Raw genomic sequence first — 20,316 nt, 5'->3', positions numbered from 1 at the left:
ACGCGACTGATTGGGTTTTGTTTTTTTGGTGCCTCATCAATTAATAATAATGTACTGAATGGAAACACACACAATAACTCACGTTCGCATTTGGGAGCTCCCACTTCGTAGAAGCCTTCCTGCAGCACCCTTGCGTCGTGAACGCTTCCGGGGAAACCGACGAATTAAAACGTCGATAATTTCCATGTCCACATTGCAAGTTCCCTGGAGTATGATGGAGTGAAACTTCTTGCGATTGTAATAAGACTCCTCAGACTCAGTGGGCCTCGAAATGCGGATATTGCACCCATCAATGGCCCCGATGACGTCCGGCAGTCCAGTTATTCCACGACGAGTTTGTGAGTGCGTCTTGGAAGGCGCGTTTCGTCCGCTCTTTTTCCTACCGGCCCGGCCACCGAATTTCCCGTGCGCTGATGGAAAATAAACAGTCCAGCACACGGCAAATCGCCACATGCACTGTAGATTCGCTGACATCGAACTTGTCGGCGATTTGATATATCGGCATACGCGTGCCGATGTATGTCAGTGTGACAAGGAGCGTATTTTCGGCTAAGATCTTCGGTCGCCCGCGGAGGCCTTGAGGATAAAATGCCGAAGCTTCAAACTTTTAAACCAGGGCTGCACATGCAGGTATTCCTGGACAGTCTGAATAACTTTTTAAGTTCAAGTTTCACATACGCCGGCACTACGTTCTTGTCGCACAGTGGGACTCTATGCCGGTCTTCTCGTTGCAGTCTGCTTATCAGCAGACACACAACTACATCTTCAGCATTGTCATCCTCGCACACAACGGTTCGGCCGCCTGCGGAGCCTGCGAGCGCGCAGCAAAGCCGACAGCCCAGCGATCGTCGCTAACAAAACTTGGACTAGCATATTGCCAGGTACGTTTCTGATCACTTTTGCTGCATTCGCCCACAAAGGCTGTCGGCAACGCTCAGCGCAAACCGCGCCTCATTCTTCGAGAAGCTTCACGATTGTTGTAGATGATTTTGTTAAGATTGCGCGCAAGACGCGAACGCTCGAGCTCATTCTAGAGATTGCGCAACCACCAGCGATATCGCTGGAAAGTTCGATAGCGCCTGTATATAAGCCGACGCGCTTGACCGCTTGTCAGTTGATCGACGGACGACGCCCTGTTCGCCGCTATCATTGTACAGCGTGTATTGCTGTAGTGCTAGTTCTGATTTTCCGGCCACAAGTTCGGCCGAATAAACAGTTTCATCCTGCAAACGCCGACTGCTGTCTTCGTCGACGTCACGACCACGTGACATCTGGTGGAGGTGCTGCTTCTTCAATGATCCGGACGCCCCCGCGAAGCGCTGACCCAAGCCCAAGCCGCGAAGAGGACGGCAGCAAAGAAAACCCGGATCGTCGAACAAGCCGCAGGCAGAAGGGACTGCAGCCAGAGCACGGGCTCCTTCCCGAACAAACCAGGCAGCCCCAGGTCACGACACCCACCGCAGCGACAATGACCGACCCCGTGCAGCCTGCGCCGATCCTGCTCCGGCAGCCCAAGGAGCCGCCAACCTTCCGCGGGTCGTCATTCGAAGACCCGGACACCTGGCTCGAGACTTTCGAAAGGGTCTCAACATTCAACAACTGGGACTCCGAGGACAAGCTGCGTCACGTTTACTTTTACCTTGAAGACGCAGCAAGGACCTGGTTCGAGAATCGGGAGTCCACTCTTCAAACTTGGGACGCCTTTCGAAGCGCTTTCCTGCAGACGTTTGCAAGCGTCGTTCGCAAGGAAAGGGCCGCAACCTTGCTGGAGGACACGGGTTCAGCTCCCGAACGAAAGCGTGACCATCTTCGCGGAAGAAATGACCCGGCTGTTCCGCCACGCTGACCCCAATATGCCTGAAGAGAAGAAGGTTCGTTTCCTCATGCGAGGAGTAAACGAACAGCTCTTCGCTGGACTTATGAGGAATCCACCGAATACCGTCCAGGAATTCGTCTCTGAAGCCACGACCATCGAGAAGACGCTCGAAATGCGCACCCGCCAATATAATCGGCGATCAATCCAAGACAGCCCCGCTGTTCATGCGCTCGGCTCCGACGACCTGCGCGAAACAATCCGAGCGATCGTGCGAGAGGAACTGCGCAAGCTGTTGCCCTCACCCCAGCCTAAAGTGGACTCCATCGCAGACGTCGTTCGAGAAGAAATCCAGCAATCGCTGGGCACCCTTGAACCGCCACAGCCTCAGCCGCAAGCCTTGAGCTACGCCGCTGCCGCCCGACGCTACGCTCCCCCGCCGCGCCCGCGTCAAGACACCGCATCGACGCAGTTCCGTCGCCAGACACCGCCGCAATCATCGACGCCCTACCGCCCACCTGGCGGCCAGCACTACACCCGAGGAAGACCGACGTTTGGCGCGCCCCTGACAACCGCCCGCTCTGCTACCACTGCGGGGAGGCCGGCCACACGTACCGCCGCTGCCATTACCGACAGATGGGACTACGCGGATTCGCTATCAACGCGCCGCGCCCGCAGCCAGGCGAACGGCCGCGCGACATCAACGACTACCTCACCGGAACACAATGGCAAGAACGACGACCTTCCCGCTCGCCGTCGCCCGGCCGCTACATGTCACCACACCGCCGGCAGTACACTGGCCCAAACCGGGGTCGGTCGCCTAGCCCGTATCCGGAAAACTAAGGGCAGCAACCGATGGAGGTGCGGTTGCTGAACGACGAAACGTTGAAGATCCTCCGCCGTCGACGACGACGCCGCGACGAAGTTCCGAGCCCCCGCCGCACGCCGAACGACGTCCTGACGACGAAACTTTGCGACCCGTGGAAGCAGACCTGACGACGCAACGCGGAAGCAGCGGTGCAAACCGACGTAGCCGTGACCCGACGCCGCGACGTACACGCAACGCAAGACGGCGGACTAGCGACCTCGACGTACTATTCGACGGACACAACGTTACCGCTCTCGTCGACACTGGGGCCGACTATTCCGTCGTCAGTGGGTCATTCGCCGCGAAGTTGAAGAAAGTTAGGACTGCTTGGGAAGGTCCTGAATCCGCACCGCTGGAGGTCATTTGATAACGCCGGCTGGAGTCTGCACAGCAAGAGTCAGCATCAGTGACCGAACCTATCCTACGAGCTTTCTTATCCTGCAGCACTGTTCCAGGGACGTGATACTTGGGATGGACTTCCTAAGTGAACACGGTGCCGTAATAGACCTGAGATCTGAGTCAATAACACTAACCTCAGAAAAAGCGCTGCCGCCACACACGACGCCAGGAAAGCCCGTATTGAATGTGATAGAAGAGCACGTCACCATTCCGCCTCTCTCCAGCGTCATTATTTCGGTCGGCACCGAAGAACACGCAGACCTTGAAGGTGTCATCGAGGGCGATCAGCACCTACTTCTCAACCGTCAGATTTGCGTCGCAAGAGGTATAGCCGAGCTGCGTGATGGCAAAGCAAAGGTAGTGCTGACAAATTTCAGCCACGAATATAGGCACCTCAACATTGGTACGACGGTCGCCTACATCCACGAATTCGTGGAATCCAGCAATGCTCTCGCCCTCTTCCATGCTACCGAACATGCTTCGACGAATCGACGAAACCAACCAGATTTCGACATCAACCCGAGCCTCCCGAAGCACGAGCAAGACCAGCTAAAAACCCTGCTCCTGCAATTCAAGGACTGCTTCTCGTCGTCGTCAAGAATTCGACAGACCCCAGTCGCGAAACATCGCATCATAACAGAAGAAAGTGCCCGACCAATCCGTCAGAGCCCGTACCGAGTTTCGACGCGAGAACGCGAGGCCGTCAAGAAACAGGTCGACGAAATGCTACGCGACGACATCATCCAGCCGTCCAAGAGTCCGTGGGCGTCACCTGTGGTGTTAGTGAGGAAGAAGGATGGAACCCTACGTTTTTGCGTCGACTATCGTCGCCTGAACAAGGTCACGAAGAAGGACGTGTACCCTCTCCCACGAATAGACGACGCCCTAGATCGACTCCACGACGCCAAGTACTTTTCGTCGATGGACCTCAAGACCGGCTACTGGCAAATCGAAGTCGACGAGAGAGACCGAGAAAAGACTGCCTTCATAACACCAGACGGCCTGTTCGAGTTCAAGGTCATTCCCTTTGGTCTTTGCTCGGCGCCCGCGACTTTCCAACGCGTTATGGATACAGTACTGGCCGGCTTGAAGTGGCAGACGTGCCTTGTGTACTTGGACGACGTCGTTGTGTTTTCCTCAAATTTCGACGAACACCTTCGACGCCTTGAAGCTGTACTTCACGCAATCAAGACCTCCGGACTCACCCTGAAGCCTGAAAAGTGCCGCTTCGCGTACGAGGAGCTCTTGTTTTTGGGTCTCGTGATCAGCAAGAATGGTGTTCGCCCGGACCCGCGGAAAACAGCTGCCATCGCTGCCTTCCCGCCACCCACCGATAAGAAGGCCGTACGCCGTTTTCTCGGCTTGTGCGCCTACTACAGACGCTTCGTCAAGGAATTTTCACGAATAGCCCAGCCACTAACGCACCTGACGAAGACCGACGTGCCATTCAAGTGGGAAACGGCGCAAATCGAGGCATTTGAAGAACTTAAACGACGCCTTCAGATGCCTCCAATACTAGCGCATTTCGACGAAGACGCCGATACGGAAATCCACACCGACGCAAGCAGCCTAGGACTCGGCGCCGTCCTCGTGCAGAAGACTGACGGGCTGGAGAGGGTCATCAGTTATGCTAGCCGGTCGCTATCAAAGGCAGAAATCAACTATTCCACAACGGAAAAGGAGTGCCTGGCCATCATCTGGGCTACATCGAAGTTTCGCCCCTACCTCTACGGCCGGCCCTTCAAAGTTGTGAGCGACCACCACGCCTTGTGTTGGCTAGCTAACTTGAAGGACCCTTCCGGTCGCCTCGCACGGTGGAGCCTACGACTGCAAGAATTCGACATTCACGTCGTTTACAAGTCCGGAAGAAAACACTCTGACGCCGACTGCCTGTCTCGTGCCCCCGTGGACCCGCCCCCGCAAGACGACCAGGATGATGACTGCTTCTTGGGAACCATAAGTGCCGACGACTTCGCTGAACAACAACGATCCGACCCGGAACTCAGAGGCCTCATGGAATACCTCGAGGGCAAGAACGCCGTCGTTCCGAAAGTGTTCAAGCGAGCACTGGCGTCGTTTTTCTTACGCAACGGCGTTCTCCAAAAGAAGAACTTCTCGCCACGTCGAGCCAAGTACCTTCTCGTGGTGCCTCAAGAATTGCGACCAGAAGTCCTCGAGGCCCTGCACGACGACCCGACAGCAGGACACCTCGGTGTTTCCCGAACGCTGGCAAGAGTACAGGAAAAGTACTACTGGCCGCGCCTCGCCGCCGACGTCACTCGCTACGTAAGGACATGCCGAGACTGTCAGCGACGCAAGACACCGCCAACAAGACCAGCGGGCTTTCTTCAGCCGATCGAGCCACCTCGGCGACCGTTCCAGCAGATCGGGATGGACCTCCTGGGGCCGTTCCCAACGTCGACTAGCGGTAATAAGTGGATCGTCGTAGCTACCGACTACCTGACCCGCTACGCCGAAACAAGGGCCCTACCTAGAGGCAGTGCTGCCGAGGTACCGAAGTTCTTTGTTGAAGACATCGTTCTGCGTCATGGCGCCCCAGAGGTCCTCATCACCGACAGAGGTACGGCGTTTACAGCGGAGCTAACTCAGGCGATCTTGAGGTACAGCCAGACAAGCCACCGCCGGACCACTGCCTACCACCCTCAAACCAATGGCCTCACCGAGCGGCTAAATAAGACCATCGCCGACATGCTGGCCATGTACGTTGACGTCGAGCACAAGACGTGGGATGCCATCCTTCCGTACGTGACCTTCGCATACAACACGGCCGTCCAAGAAACGACGCAGATGACGCCGTACAAGTTGGTCTACGGAAGGAGCCCGGCGACGACACTCGACGCCATGCTACCGAACGTCACCGACGAAGAAAACCTCGACGCCGCCGCTTACTTACAACGTGCCGAAGAAGCTCGACAGCTCGCCCGCCTGCGCATCAAGACCCAGCAGCACACCGACAGCCGTCGCTACAATCTTCGACGACGCTTCGTGGAGTACCAGCCCGGCGACCGTGTCTGGGTCTGGACGCCAATACGACGACGTGGACTGAGCGAGAAGCTTCTTCGACGATACTTCGGACCGTACAAGGTACTTCGACGTCTCGGCGCACTCGACTACGAGGTTGTCCCCGACGGCATCACGAACTCTCAGAGGCGCCGAGCTCGACCCGAGGTCGTGCATGTGGTGCGCCTTAAACCGTACTATGCTCGTTAACGCACCTAAGGACTCTAATGTTTGCTTAGTTTTTGTTAAGTATTGCATGTATTCATGTTCTGTTTTTAAGCATCGGGACGATGCTTTTTCAGAGGGGGGCATTGCCACGTACGTTTCTGATCACTTTTGCTGCATTCGCCCACAAAGGCTGTCGGCAACGCTCAGCGCAAACCGCGCCTCATTCTTCGAGAAGCTTCACGATTGTTGTAGATGATTTTGTTAAGATTGCGCGCAAGACGCGAACGCTCGAGCTCATTCTAGAGATTGCGCAACCACCAGCGATATCGCTGGAAAGTTCGATAGCGCCTGTATATAAGCCGACGCGCTTGACCGCTTGTCAGTTGATCGACGGGCGACGCCCTGTTCGCCGCTATCATTGTACAGCGTGTATTGCTGTAGTGCTAGTTCTGATTTTCCGGCCACAAGTTCGGCCAAATAAACAGTTTCATCCTGCAAACGCCGACTGCTCTCTTCGTCGACGTCACGACCACGTGACAATATTGTTACGGGGATGATTTATTCAGTTAATACTGATCGAGTTAATGCTGCACAGAGAGGACAGGATCGTAGGACAACAGGGCAGCCTCAGACTCAAACCCCACAACAACGTTGTCGTCTTCCTCCATTGGGTGTCATTTCAGCGCCCGTGCCTGAGTCACCTTTGCATACCCGTGACATTACCCCGGCCGGCAAAGAACCGTCCCGGTGCCTGTTATGGTTAGAAGGGCGTGTCACCGTTGTAGGGCTTCAGGCGAGAAACGTGCACGATGTCAGTTCTGGGTGTAGCAGTCGATGAGTTTGTGGTCGGGGAAATCTCATAGGTGACAGGTGTCACCTGGCGCAAGACTCGGTAGGGCCCGACGTATCGCGCCAGAAGCTTCTCGCAGAGGCCAACACGACGGGATGGGAGCCAGAGTAGAACGAGAGAGCCCGGAGGGAAATCGGCATCCCTATGTCGGCTATCATAGAGGGACTTCTGTGCAGTCTGGGACGACGAGAACCGAGCGCGGGCTACTGTACGTGCGATGAGAGCACGGGTGATGGCATCTTGAGCGTACGAAGTGGTGGAAGGTGGGTCAGGCGGAAGCAGGGAGTCGAAAGGTAGTAACGGATCACGGCCAAAAAGAAGATAAAATGGTGAGTAGCCGGCTGTGTCATGACGCGACGAGTTGTAGGCGAAGGTGACGAACGGGAGGGCAATGTCCCAATCGGTGTGGTCGTCAGATACATACATGGAAAGCATGTCTGTCAGGGTGCGGTTGAGGCGTTCCGTAAGTCCGTTAGTCTGGGGGTGGTAAGACGTGGTGAAGTTGTGACGAGTAGCACAAGATCGAAGTAGGTCATCAACCACACGAGACAGGAAGCAGCGACCACTGTCTGTGAGTAGGTGACGAGGAGCGCCATGCTGGAGAATAATGTCGTAGAGGAGGAAATCTGCAACGTCAGTCGCACAGCTGGTCGGTATCGCTCGAGTGATTGCATACCGAGTGGCATAATCCGTGGCTACTGCAACCCATTTATTTCCATTTGTCGAAGTTGGAAAGGGACCTAACAAGTCCAACCCCACTCGATAAAACGGCTCGGCTGGGACTTCAATGGGCTGAAGGCGACCGGCAGGGGGAACCGTAGGTTTCTTTCGGCGCTGGCACAGGTCGCAAGCTGCAACGTAGCGGCGAACGGAGCGATAAAGACCCTTCCAGAATACCCGTCGTCGAACACGGTCGTAGGTTCTGGAGACGCCTAAATGTCCGGAAGTTGGAGCATCGTGAAATTGTTGCAGAACATCCTTGCGCAGATGGTTTGGGACGACTAGTAAAAGTTCCGCGCCGGCGGGATGCAGGTTGCGGCGGTACAAAACGTTGTCTTGAAGCAAGAACATGCTCAGTGAAGGGTCGGGATTGCCGGATTGAAGGCGGTCAATGATGGAGAGTAACGATGGATCTCGACGTTGTTCATCCGCCACGTGTAGAAAGTCAGTGATGGCAAAGACGCAGGCATCGGCTTCCAAATCGATGGAGTTGGGTGGATCAACAGGGTGTCGGGATAAGCAGTCTGCATCGCTATGGAGCTTGCCAGATTTGTACACTACCGAGAACGTGTACTCCTGTAATCGCAATGCCCAACGGCCGAGTCTTCCTGTAGGGTCCTTAAGTGTTGACAGCCAGCAGAGCGCATGATGGTCTGTGATGACTGCGAAGGGGCGTCCGTATAAGTACGGACGGAACTTCGCGACCGCCCAGATGAGAGCTAGACATTCTCGCTCAGTAATGGAATAATTTTTTTCCGACTGCGACAGAAGGCGGCTAGCGTAGGCTATTACACGGTTTGTGCCATTCTGTATCTGAGCGAGTATAGCACCAATGCCATGGCCACTTGCATCAGTGCGAAGCTCTGTTCGAGCGGCTGGGTCAAAATGAGCCAACACAGGTGGTGATGTAAGGGCGGTAATCAGCGACGCAAAGGACTGTTCTTGGTCCTCACCCCAGGAAAAAGCCACGTTCTTTTTGAGGAGATCCGTGAGGGGCCGAGCAATGTCCGCGAAGTTGATGACAAAGCGGCGGAAGTATGAGCAGAGCCCAAGAAAGCTGCGAACTTCTTGCGTGGAACGCGGGACCGGGAATTCGCGGACAGCGCGGACTTTGTCAGGATCAGGTTGGACACCAGTAGCGTCTACAAGGTGGCCAAGTAGTTTAATCTGCCGGCGTCCAAACGTGCACTTCGACGAATTGAGCTGAAGTCCAGCAGAGCGAAAAACGTCAAGAATGGCCGAGAGACGAGGAAGGTGGCTTTCAAAAGTGGGCGAGAAAACGATGACATCGTCCAGATAACAAAGGCAGGTCGACCATTTGAAACCGCGTAGGAGAGAGTCCATCATGCGTTCAAAAGTGGCAGGAGCATTGCACAACCCAAAAGGCATGACCTTAAATTGGTAAAGTCCGTCGGGTGTGATGAATGCCGTCTTCTCACGGTCGCGGTCATCGACTGAAATTTGCCAGTATCCAGATCGAAGATCAAGCGATGAGAAATACTTGGCACCATGGAGGCAGTCGAGCGCATCATCGATTCGAGGTAGAGGATAGACGTCCTTCTTGGTGATCCGATTGAGATGGCGATAGTCGACGCAAAAGCGCCAGCTGTTGTCCTTCTTTTTAACTAACACGACAGGTGATGCCCAAGGACTAGAGGAAGGCTCGATAACGTCTTTGCTGAGCATTTTCTCGACCTCCTTCTGTATAACTTGGCGCTCAGCGTGAGACACACGGTAAGGGCGTTTGTGAAGTGGACCGGCGTCACCGGTGTCGATACGGTGGGCTACGACGCTTGTGCGCCCCAGGGGACGGTCGTCGATGTCAAAAATATCCAGGTAAGAAAACAGAACACCGCGGAGTGCTTCAACTTGGGAAGGTAACAGGTCGTCGGATATCATTTTGTCCAGGAATGCCTTATTTTGCGGAGCTATGACAGGTTTGGCTACGGTCTTGGAGTCAGGGGTGAAAGATGAAATCGTACATTCCTCCAGAGTTGAAAGGTCGGCTAAGGTGATCCCTTGAGGAAGAACCTGGGTTGACGTGGAGAAGTTGAGAACAGGAAGAAGCGTCCTGTTGTTGGCAACAACTACTATCGTATGTGGAATTGCGATGTTGTGGGTAAGGGTCAAATCAATAAGGGGAGCTACCAGATAGTCGCCATCAGTAACTGACGGTAACGGCGACATAGGGACGTACATAGCAGCCTGGGGCGGTAGCCGTATACACTCCACGGACCGTAGCCGAGTGCGACTTGTAGAGGGGACATCAGAGCACAAGGGCAACTCAAGCCGTAAAATGCCGGTGGAACAATCGATGAGGGCAGAGTGAGCGGTCAGGAAATCAATACCAAGAATGACATCATGCGGGCAAGAGTTGAGAACTGCGAAGAGCACTGAAGTGTGGTGACCGGCAACAGTAACGCGGGCAGTGCACATTCCCAGAACTGATGTTCGGCTTCCGTTGGCCACTCGCACTGTAGGGAACATAGCAGGTGTAAGAACTTTCTTTAGTCGGGAGCGAAGCGTAGAACTCATAACGGATAAGTGGGCACCAGTGTCGATTAGAGCAGTAACGGCCAGGCCATCAATGAGCACACGAAGTAAATTACGTCTTGAATTTGCGGTCGGTAGAGGGTTTTCGGTCCGAGTCGTCAATGCAGCGCCACCTCCAGGAGCTGCACTCGTCAGTTTCCCGGGGGGTGTCCAGAATAAGCCGGTGATGGAGAGCGACGGCGCTGAGGGGAGCGTGACTGGCGATCCTGAGGCGACGGCGAGCGGCTCGACCAATTTCTGTGGGCGACGACGTCTGCGTAGGATGGTGCAGGGCGTGGAGACGAACGGCGAGGTGAAGGGTCCTGAAGGTGGTCATCCGGAAAAGTGGGCTGAGAATACTGTCTACGATCCTGGCGGCGGTCATTTGAAAAACTGGGTCGAGAATACCACTTGTTTCGGCAATGGCGGGAAATGTGCCCAACACGAGAGCAAGAAAAGCAGATCGGTCTATCGTCTGGTGTGCGCCACTCAGATGGATTGCGGTAGCGTGGGGTGAACCGAGGACCGGAAGTAGCAGCAGCAGCAACAAGTGGAGCGCCGTGGTGGTCAGCGTTATGGGTGGGCGTGTAGATAGGCTGAGGCGTGTGGCTGTTGGTTTGGACGCCCATGTTGGCAAACTCTTGGCGCACGACGGCTTGAATGAGCGAGATTGTTGCCAAGTTCTCTTGCGCAGGGGACTGATAGGTAGCGGGGGCCATGGCTTCCAGCTCCTGGCGAACAATCCGTGCGATGTTGGTAGAAGCCGCGAGTGGACGTGGCGTCGCAGGATCTTCGCACGAGGAAGTCGCAGCGGTGTTCGGAAGTCGGTTGAAGCGGTGGGTAATCCGCCTGCTTTTAGCCTGTTCGAACCGCCGACATTCAGAGATGATGGAGTCGACGGTGGTGCAGTTCTTACACATTAGGATGTTAAAGGCGTCGTCAGCGATGCCCTTCAGCACATTGCTGATCTTGTCCACCTCTGTCATGTCTTTGTCAGTCTTACGGCAGAGGGCTAGCACGTCTTGGATATATGCGACGTACGACTCCGTGGACGATTGAACTCGCGACGCGAGTTCATGCCTGGCAGCCATCTGACGGGCAACTGACCGACCGAACAAGTCGCGAAGCTTCTGCTTGCACACGTCCCAGCTCGTGAGGTCTTCCTCATGCGTCTCATACCATGCACGTGCTGTACCCCTTAGGTAGAAAATAAGATTTGCCAGCATAAGCGTCGGATCCCACCTGTAGTGCTTGCTGACGCGCTCGTATAATACGAGCCATTCTTCGACGTCAGTGCTGTCGGTGCCGCAAATGTGCCAGGGTCGAGAAGATGGGGAGGGATGACAGGGGATGGAGCTGGCGCGGACTGCGAGGACTGCGCGCCGTCTTCAGGCATCGTGGCTGGGCTAAGGTGGCGGCCGCTGCGGAGATCCAGAGCCGGTTGTTGGAAGACCCGCAACCTCCACCAAAAAGATGTTACGGGGATGATTTATTCAGTTAATACTGATCGAGTTAATGCTGCACAGAGAGGACAGGATCGTAGAACAGGGCAGCCTCAGACTCTTGTTCTTGTTCTTGTTCTTGTTCACCTGCAACTTTGGCTCACACCCACTGTGGGGGATTGGCCAAGACTTGAGTGGTTTTATAAATGTTATAATTCTTTAGAGGGGAGGTTACAAAATAGAAAAATTATAAATTTGATAGGAAATTTTGACACTTGATCAAATATGAAAAATAAATAAAGAAATAACAATAATGAAATAAACTAAATCAATGCCCGAATATTTTAACTATATACATGAGTTGACACAGAAGAATAGTAATATAGATTATCTAGTTAGCCGATTGGTTTCATTGAGGTAATCCCTCACAGCCACGCAAACCTTCGCATTGGAGAACCCAGAAATAGAGGCTCCAAAAGACAAAAGCACAGGCACAGATAAATTCATTCCAATAGCCCGTAAAGGCCTTTCCAAATGGGTTTTTCGTGCTGTAGTATATCGCCTGCAGGTCAGAAAGAAATGATCAATTGTTTCCAGCTCACCACAGAATGCGCACAGTGGAGAAGGTGCCTGAGCAGACCTGTGTTGGTAGAAATTTAGCCTCGGTACACGACATCGTAGCCTCGTAATTGACACTTCCAGTTTACGGGTTTGACAAAATGACCTCCGCCAGGGATATAATAAGTGCCGATATTCTGTGGAACTTGTGAGTGCTGTGTCTGCAAAAACTTCCATAATGCTACGCCTGCGAAATCGCGCAGCCGTCACATAAGCGGATGTTGGAAAAGAAGGTAAAATCGGTCCATTAATCGACGACTTCGCTAAAGAATCGGCAATTTCATTTAGGAGCAACCCTTTATGTCCAGGAACCCAAACTAAGCGAACTTTTCTCAAATGCACGGGTACCAGTGCACGAAACGCCTTTATTACGTGGGAGTCAACCCCAGCAGAAAGTGCAGCACAGAGGGATAGGGAATCTGTGAGTATAACGGCAGATGTAATTGTCGAGTTTAACTTGCGCAATGCGAGCACTACTGCCAGAAATTCAGCCACAAAAACGGGTATGAAGTCGGGTAGTCGAAGGGAATAAGACCAGTCCAAATTCGGGCTAAATATACCAACACCTGACTTTTCGTCACACTGTGATGCATCTGTAGCAATAATAATGTTAGTGCTAATGCTCTGCAGGTGTTCTTGTAATAAACCGTCTAAAGTATGATGGGGGAGTAATTTTGCATTATTAGGAAAAATATCATCAAATTGAATATCCACAGGGTACGAATTATCACGAGGCGGGGTTATATCGCAGATATGTACGTTCAAAGGGTCCAGTAAACGTTGTGCAAATATAATTTGGGGTGTGTGAAATCGCGGCCATCTAGCCCCAAAAAATAATTCCGGATGGGAAATAAAAGCTGTTTCTGATTGTCGTAGTGGGGACTCGTAAATTCTTAAGAATGTCTGAACAGTCAGAAGGCGAAACCGGCACGAAAGAGAAGGAACCCTCGATTCTAGATACAGAACGTTGTTAGAAACAGTTTTTGGAAGGCCGAGGCATAAGCGCAGCGCTTCCCTTTCCAAAAGAATTAAAGGCCGTATCTTATAGGCTGGGGCACCAGAGAATAGTACGCAGCCAAATTCCAAGATAGGGCGAACGTACATGCGATAGATCATTAATAGTGTGTCTCTTTTCAAACCTGTGCGGTAGTTGCTTAGCCTACGCAACATGCCAACAGCACGCGCACCTTTTCCAGCTGTATATTCGATGTGGGGTCGCCAGTTAAGGGATTGATCATAAATTACCCCAAGGTACTTAATAGACTCCACCTGTGGTATGTCCTCATAATGGTAACTCAGTGAGATGTGCACAGGGCATTGCAGTGGAAAAACAAGAAGGGCACATTTACTCGGATTAAGCAAAAAGTGATTGTGATCGAGCCAGATCTCCAGGGTATTAAGGTAAGTCTGCATCCGTTCATATAATGTCTGGATATTATCTGCCGTTGCAAAGAACGCGATGTCGTCAGCATACACATAAGTTGTTATTTCCTCGTGTCGTGGAATGGTGCTCATTAGTATATTAAATAGCACCGGGGAAAGCACTGAGCCTTGCGGTACTCCTCTCGTTTGTGTATGGGTAGTCGATGAAAAACCGCTTTTAAAACAATAAACTTTTCTGTCCACAAGGAATTTCCGAATCCACGCTACTATGTATGCCGGAAAATTGAGATATTCCAATCGATCCAATAAAATACCATGTTCTACAGTATCATATGCTTTAGCGATGTCTAAAGTAACTAAAGCCGCATATTCATTACGTAGTCGTGCTAAGTGTATACGACTTTCTAAATCAACATGGGCATTCCAAATTGAACACCCAGCCCTGAACCCGATTTGACAGGGACTTAGAATTGATCTCTCGTCAATAAAATCATTGATTCGAGTATGGATAATTCTCTCGATTAATTTTACTAGATTTGACGTCAAGGCGATTGGCCTTATGTTATCCAAAATATACCCTCCATCTTGTTTCTTAAGCAGCAATATAATTTTAGCAATTTTCCACTCCAAGGGTATCCATGCATTCTTTAAGGAATAGTTCACAAGTTCTAAAAGAACGTTAGGCGATTCCTGAAGTAAAACTTTTAGCATTGAATTCGTAATTCCATCTGGTCCAGGAGCAGTGTTCGGTAGACATAATACAGTCTGAGTCAATTCATATAAAGAAATTGCCGGAAAATCATGCGAAGATACCGACATGTTGCGAATAGCCGATAGATTAGTGGTAAAGCGACGTTCTAAACCTTTGGCTATCTCTTCCAGTGAAGCGCTCATTTCTTGCGGCGTCAAGATACAAGATTCTAATGTTAAAGGCGTTGGCAGTACTTTTCTTGTTCGAAGGTACGCAAACAAAGCACGCTTATTTTTTGACTTGGAAAGGTAATCGTAATGTCTAATGTCATATTCTTCTTTTGCACGGTTAACAGTGCGCTTAAATACGCCAGCGAGAAACTGATAGTCTTTCCAATTTGTTGGGCATTGATTATGTAGGAGCTTTTTCCAGGCAGCTTTTCGTCTTCTGTAATCGCGCGTACATTCATCATTCCACCAACGAGAAGAGGATCGTTTACTCGATGGGATAACGAACTCGGAGTTTTTCCGAGATCCGTCTAGTATTGAGCCGATCTTAGACGCAATTTCCTGACCACTGGCATTCTGAAGTTTTAAAAGAGCAGAACGCAGACAGCTTTGAAATTTCTTGTGATTGACATATATGCGTGTTGGCTGATCTAAAGTTATTATTGGGCAAGTAATATCAAAAACTACAGGAAGATGATCGCTGTTAGTTGCCGAGTCAACCACGGACCATGATAAAATATTGATCGCTTTTGTGCAGAACGTTAAATCTAACACTGAGCGAGTCTGACCTCGAACAAATGTTACCTGCCCTTTATTCATACACGAAAGATTTTTGTCAATGGTCCACTCCCACAGTCGCCTCCCACACAAATCTGTTTTGAGCCCCCAAGACAAATGATGTGAGTTGAAGTCTCCTGTTAGTACAATTTCCTTTCTACAGGCTGTCAAAACGCTGTCGAGGTGGCTCGTACTTTGTACACCGGTGGGGAAATAACAATTTACGATCGAAAAAGGGTGGTAGCCTGGAAGACACAAATCTAATGCTATAATTTCACAATCAGAGTCCAACATTCTGAAAGAAATTTGCGCCCTATGACATATTTTACTTGATACCAGAATCATTAAACTACCGCCACGTGTTTGGCGATCTAATCGAAAAGAACGAAAACCTGCGAGAGAGAAATTTTTATCCGGTGTAAGCCAGGTTTCTTGGAGAATTACAATATCAGGGTTAAGTTGATTACAAAGGTAATTTAAGTCAGTTGAGGCTGAGAATATAGATCGGCAGTTCCACTGAAGTACCCTTAACTGACCAATGGTGGTGAGCGCACCGCAGAGGCGCTTGCCGCTTCCTTGCCGTTATCTTTATTCGTAAGCAACGATTCAGTCTTTTTAGTTTTTGACTTGAGAGCAGCAGAAATAGGGGACCTTGCACGTTTATGAGCTCGAGCATCAATTTCCATGTCTGTGGCATCACTTGTGCTTGGCTGAGGCGTAGACCGGTCTGATTGCACTTGTGATACAGATTGCTTAGCCTTATCTGCAGATGCAGAAATTTTGTCCAGCACTAGCCTATGTAGTTCAGCGGTGTCAATGGTGACAGTTGACTCAGGCGCTGTAGGAACCTGGATTCCTGGCGTCATCTGATTTGAAATCATTTGCATGAAACATTCGGAAAGGTTGGATATTAGTTTATCCATAGCCTTAGTCATTGCCTTCTCCACAGCAGATTCAATTGCCTGCGATAGATTAGAATCTAGATTTGAAGTGTGTCGTGCTGCAACACCAGAATATCCGAAGGCCCTGTCTTTAACCATATCAACAGCTTCCCTTCGCGAACAGCGGCGGCGGTCAATAATTTCTAGTATGTGTACTTCCTGAGCACGAGCAGAGCAGTCGGAGTAGTCTGCAGAGTGACTCCCTCCACAGAGACAACACTTTGCTGATGTTGCGGAGCAGTCGCTTGAAGAATGGCTCTCTCCGCAGGTACGGCAACGAAGGTTTGATTTGCATCCTCCCGCACTGTGGCCGAACCTCCAGCAGTTTTACACTGAATTGGACGAGAAGCGAGGGGCTCTACGCGAAAGATGAGAGGCCATAACTTTATTTCGGACGGGCATGTTGTGCCCACAAATGTCGCAATGACAGATTCAGTTGGGATCCTCTCGTTGTTAATAATGCGATTACATCGGTAAACGGAAATGACGCCTGCTCCAGAAAGCCTGTCTAGTGTCTCGGCTGGACTTAACTTGGAGTCGACGCCCCGTACGAGGCCCTTAGTACACGCAAGGTGAGGCGGAATAAAAGCACTCACCGGGGTTGAAGCAAACGAGGTGCACTTAAGCAGATCCTGCACACAGGTCTGGTCTGGTGACCTACACACTATGCCTCCTCGCCCGAATTGGCGCACGTCGGTGATGGTCTGAAAATGGTTTGACGTGGCTTTAAGCTCCTTCTGGACAGCCTGGGGGTTAGTGAGCCTGATGAAACCTCCATTTGTGGGCACCAGTGCAACAGGAATGCTGCTGACACCACTGCGGAAAAACAAGTCTAGCGGTAAGTCATTAGACGGCAGTGACGCTGACCAGGCGGATCGCGCCTGACCAGGAGAATTGGTCGACATCGGCACCGAAGATTGAGATAAAATCAAAAGCAGATACTCGACTAGGGACACAAAAGCTAAAACCACTCAATACTCAGCCAACAACACCACAGCAGGCGTCTTCGTTCTATATTCTGTCCTCGTCTTTCTTCTTCGTCTTTCTTCTCAAACCCACAACAACCCCACAAACCCCACAACAACGTTGTCGTCTTCCTCCATTGGGTGTCATTTCAGCGCCCGTGCCTGAGTCACCTTTGCATACCCGTGACAATATGTTAGAGCTACCAGCAGACGACACAAATGAAGACGCAGTTGCGAGCCGGCCAGCCGATAGTGGCGTTTTTTTTCCTAAAAGAGCCAAGTCCACTTTAAGTTAAAGTGGGAAAAACGAAGGTTTTCGCTACTGACAATATGGTGAAACGCTGTTATCTGATCACAACGGCAGTGGGTTAGTTGTCCGCCGCCGCCAGTGTCCGTACCTATATTAAACTACCTAAGCCCACTATCGTCCGTATTCAGGAGTAAGATTTGTGCTTGGCTCATTGATTGGAACATTTCAATTAGGCTAGAATTAGCTCGTAAAAGAAGTCTAAATTGCAGCTAATGAGCGATATAGCAATATTTTGTGATAAAATTAACGTAATAAAATACACGGTAAAATACACGGTGGAAATAAAAATTTGATTTGATTTGATTTGATATCCTCGTGCTTCCGTCGGTGCCATCCTTTCTTGCATGGGCGCAATGGCGATTACTAGACTTGAAGAGCGATTGATCCTTCCTGGCAAAACGTGCACCATTCAGGACTGTCGGCCGCGTTTTCTTGTTCTTAGAATAAATTGAAGGTTGGTTGATTGGTTGGTTGATCCTTAGTAGCCTTCTAAAATGCTTCAGCTCGTCTTCTTCTTTTTCTTCTCCTTAGCTCCTTTAATGTCTCGACGTTTCGGACCACTTCTCCTTCTTCAAGGAAGAGATCGGTGCCCAGTATCTTCTTTTCAGTTGTCTTCTATTTCAAGTATACCGTCTTCGAGCGAAAGAAGGACGTGATATTGTAGTGCAAAACTCGAATACTAAGAGGCAGAAAGAAGTGAGAAAGTTGACCTCTGAATCTTTATATTCTCGCCCAAGAAAAGCTGATTGTGGAACGAAAATACGATAGCAAAGCAGCTAGGACACAAATGAAACAGATTGAATGCGGTCATGTTGCAGTAAGGTCGAAGTCTGGGTCAGTTGGTACATATTATAACGCTAAAGCATAAACCAGTCCAGGAGATGACGGACAAAGGAGAAAAGTGACACACACAACGACTGTCGTGTATGTCCCTTCTCTCCCTCGTCCGTCATCTCCTAGACTGGTTAGGGTGGCTAGACTGGTTTATCCTTTAGCAACCATGTTAGTTATTTTGGAGAAGAGATAGTTCATTATAGTGACGATTGTTGACGCAGCGCTGGTTGAATGGATCTGGTTCAGTTTGAATCAACCAGGTACATGGGATTTGTCTCACTTTCGATTAGAAACTGCCTTTTGAGTTCACGTTACAATCAGAAATTGCTCCATTTTGATTACAATTGTTTTAAATGTGAAAGATTCTTAGGCTAGGCGCGCTTTATGCTCCCGTAAAATTTAGCTCACTTTCGGTTTCCGTATTTGGCTGTTTTAGAAAAAGAAACGCTACAATTTATTATTATTGCGATAGCAATTATATGGACAGTCTCGGCTGATTTTTGCCGTCGGTGGCCGCCGTCATTCACCGTATATGTATATGTGTATATATATAGAGAAAAGCCACAAAGAAAAATAATTCAGAAATTCTTCCCGACGCGCGGAATCGAACTTCCAGCGGAGTGGCAGTCTCAATATGCACCTGCGCGCCCACACAGGCGAGTGATCATTTAAGTGTAATTTGTGTCCTGGACGTTTCCCATGGAAGAGCAACACCTGCGCACTCACACTGCTCAATGTCCATTTCAATTCTCCTTCTGCTCGCAAAGCTTCTAGGAACAACTCACCCTATCGTGTAACCTACGCCTCTAAACCGGGGGACGACCGTACAGGTGCACTGTCTGCTCAAAGTCCTTTGTGCAGAACTCTCAGATGGGAGATCACATGAAATTGCAGCACTGAGCAGATTGCCAGATGTGTGGATTGTTTTTGTGTCCGTAGTTCTAGTCATATTTATGTATTATGATGTAGGAAATTCTGGTGCGCCTGCAACTGAAAGCATGTGCTTTTATCTGCTGAATTAACATTTGACATCCCCAGGAATATCTAACCATTTGTTAGAACTTTTCTTTGTAAGGAGACTCCATTGCCTTTCTGTGGTCTTGTTCATATGGTATTCCTTCACATGATATTCCTTCAAAAGATCTTGTTTATGTGATAAATATATCCGTGTTAAATTCTTAATGTTCTCTCTCTGGGATATGCAATAATTTTCAAATACACTTTTACCTGTGTGAACACTCCTCTAGATTCATTTACCTGTACGTTAGTAAAACTTGTTGGATGATGTATTTTTATGTTGTCAGTGCACTCAATTGTAGGCAAGTCTTCCTTAATGAAGTGCTACCAGAATGTTGAACCCTTGTGGCGTTTTTGCTACCTGTGCAAATATACAGCTACCTTTTTAAACACACCTCCGATCTATGGAGTAGTGCTACATTCAAGCTATGGTGGCAGCATCTTGATTTGGTTGAAAAACATGAACATGCGTGTATTCAGTTTTAGGCTCATGCTAAAAGAACCCTAGGTCAAAACTAAATCGTAGTCCCTTGCTGTGGCATGCTCCATAATCGTGATGGTTTTGGCATCTAAAATCAAAAATTTCATTTTATTTATAAATCACTTCTCTGAGGGCGTGTATGTTTACCTGTAGCATCTTTTGAATTTTTTAGGTGTTATTGCTCAGATTACAGTCGCTCTTTTTTGTGAGCTTTATAATTTACTTGATCGCTACCATGATGTCATGAAATCATTGCAGACTGGTGAAGGCTGAACTACTTCAGCCACGGCCGGGCTAGACCGCACGCGCGCTCCTTTCCTTGCGGCCTTCTCGCCCGTCGCGAAAGCAATGGGAGAGTTTCTCAGTATGTTTCGCCGCCCGTCGGCGGTAGGGGCGCTGCGACCTGACCGTGCTAGAGTATGTATATGCTACCTTTAGGTAGCAGAGTGCAGCGCCTCATGATAGAACTTCGCCGCTC

The sequence above is a fragment of the Rhipicephalus sanguineus genome, chromosome 11 (genome assembly GCF_013339695.2).
Source record: "Rhipicephalus sanguineus isolate Rsan-2018 chromosome 11, BIME_Rsan_1.4, whole genome shotgun sequence".
NCBI classification, from domain to species: domain Eukaryota; kingdom Metazoa; phylum Arthropoda; class Arachnida; order Ixodida; family Ixodidae; genus Rhipicephalus; species Rhipicephalus sanguineus.
The sequence above is the reverse complement of the archived record's forward strand: the minus strand, read 5'-3'. Positions refer to the sequence as shown.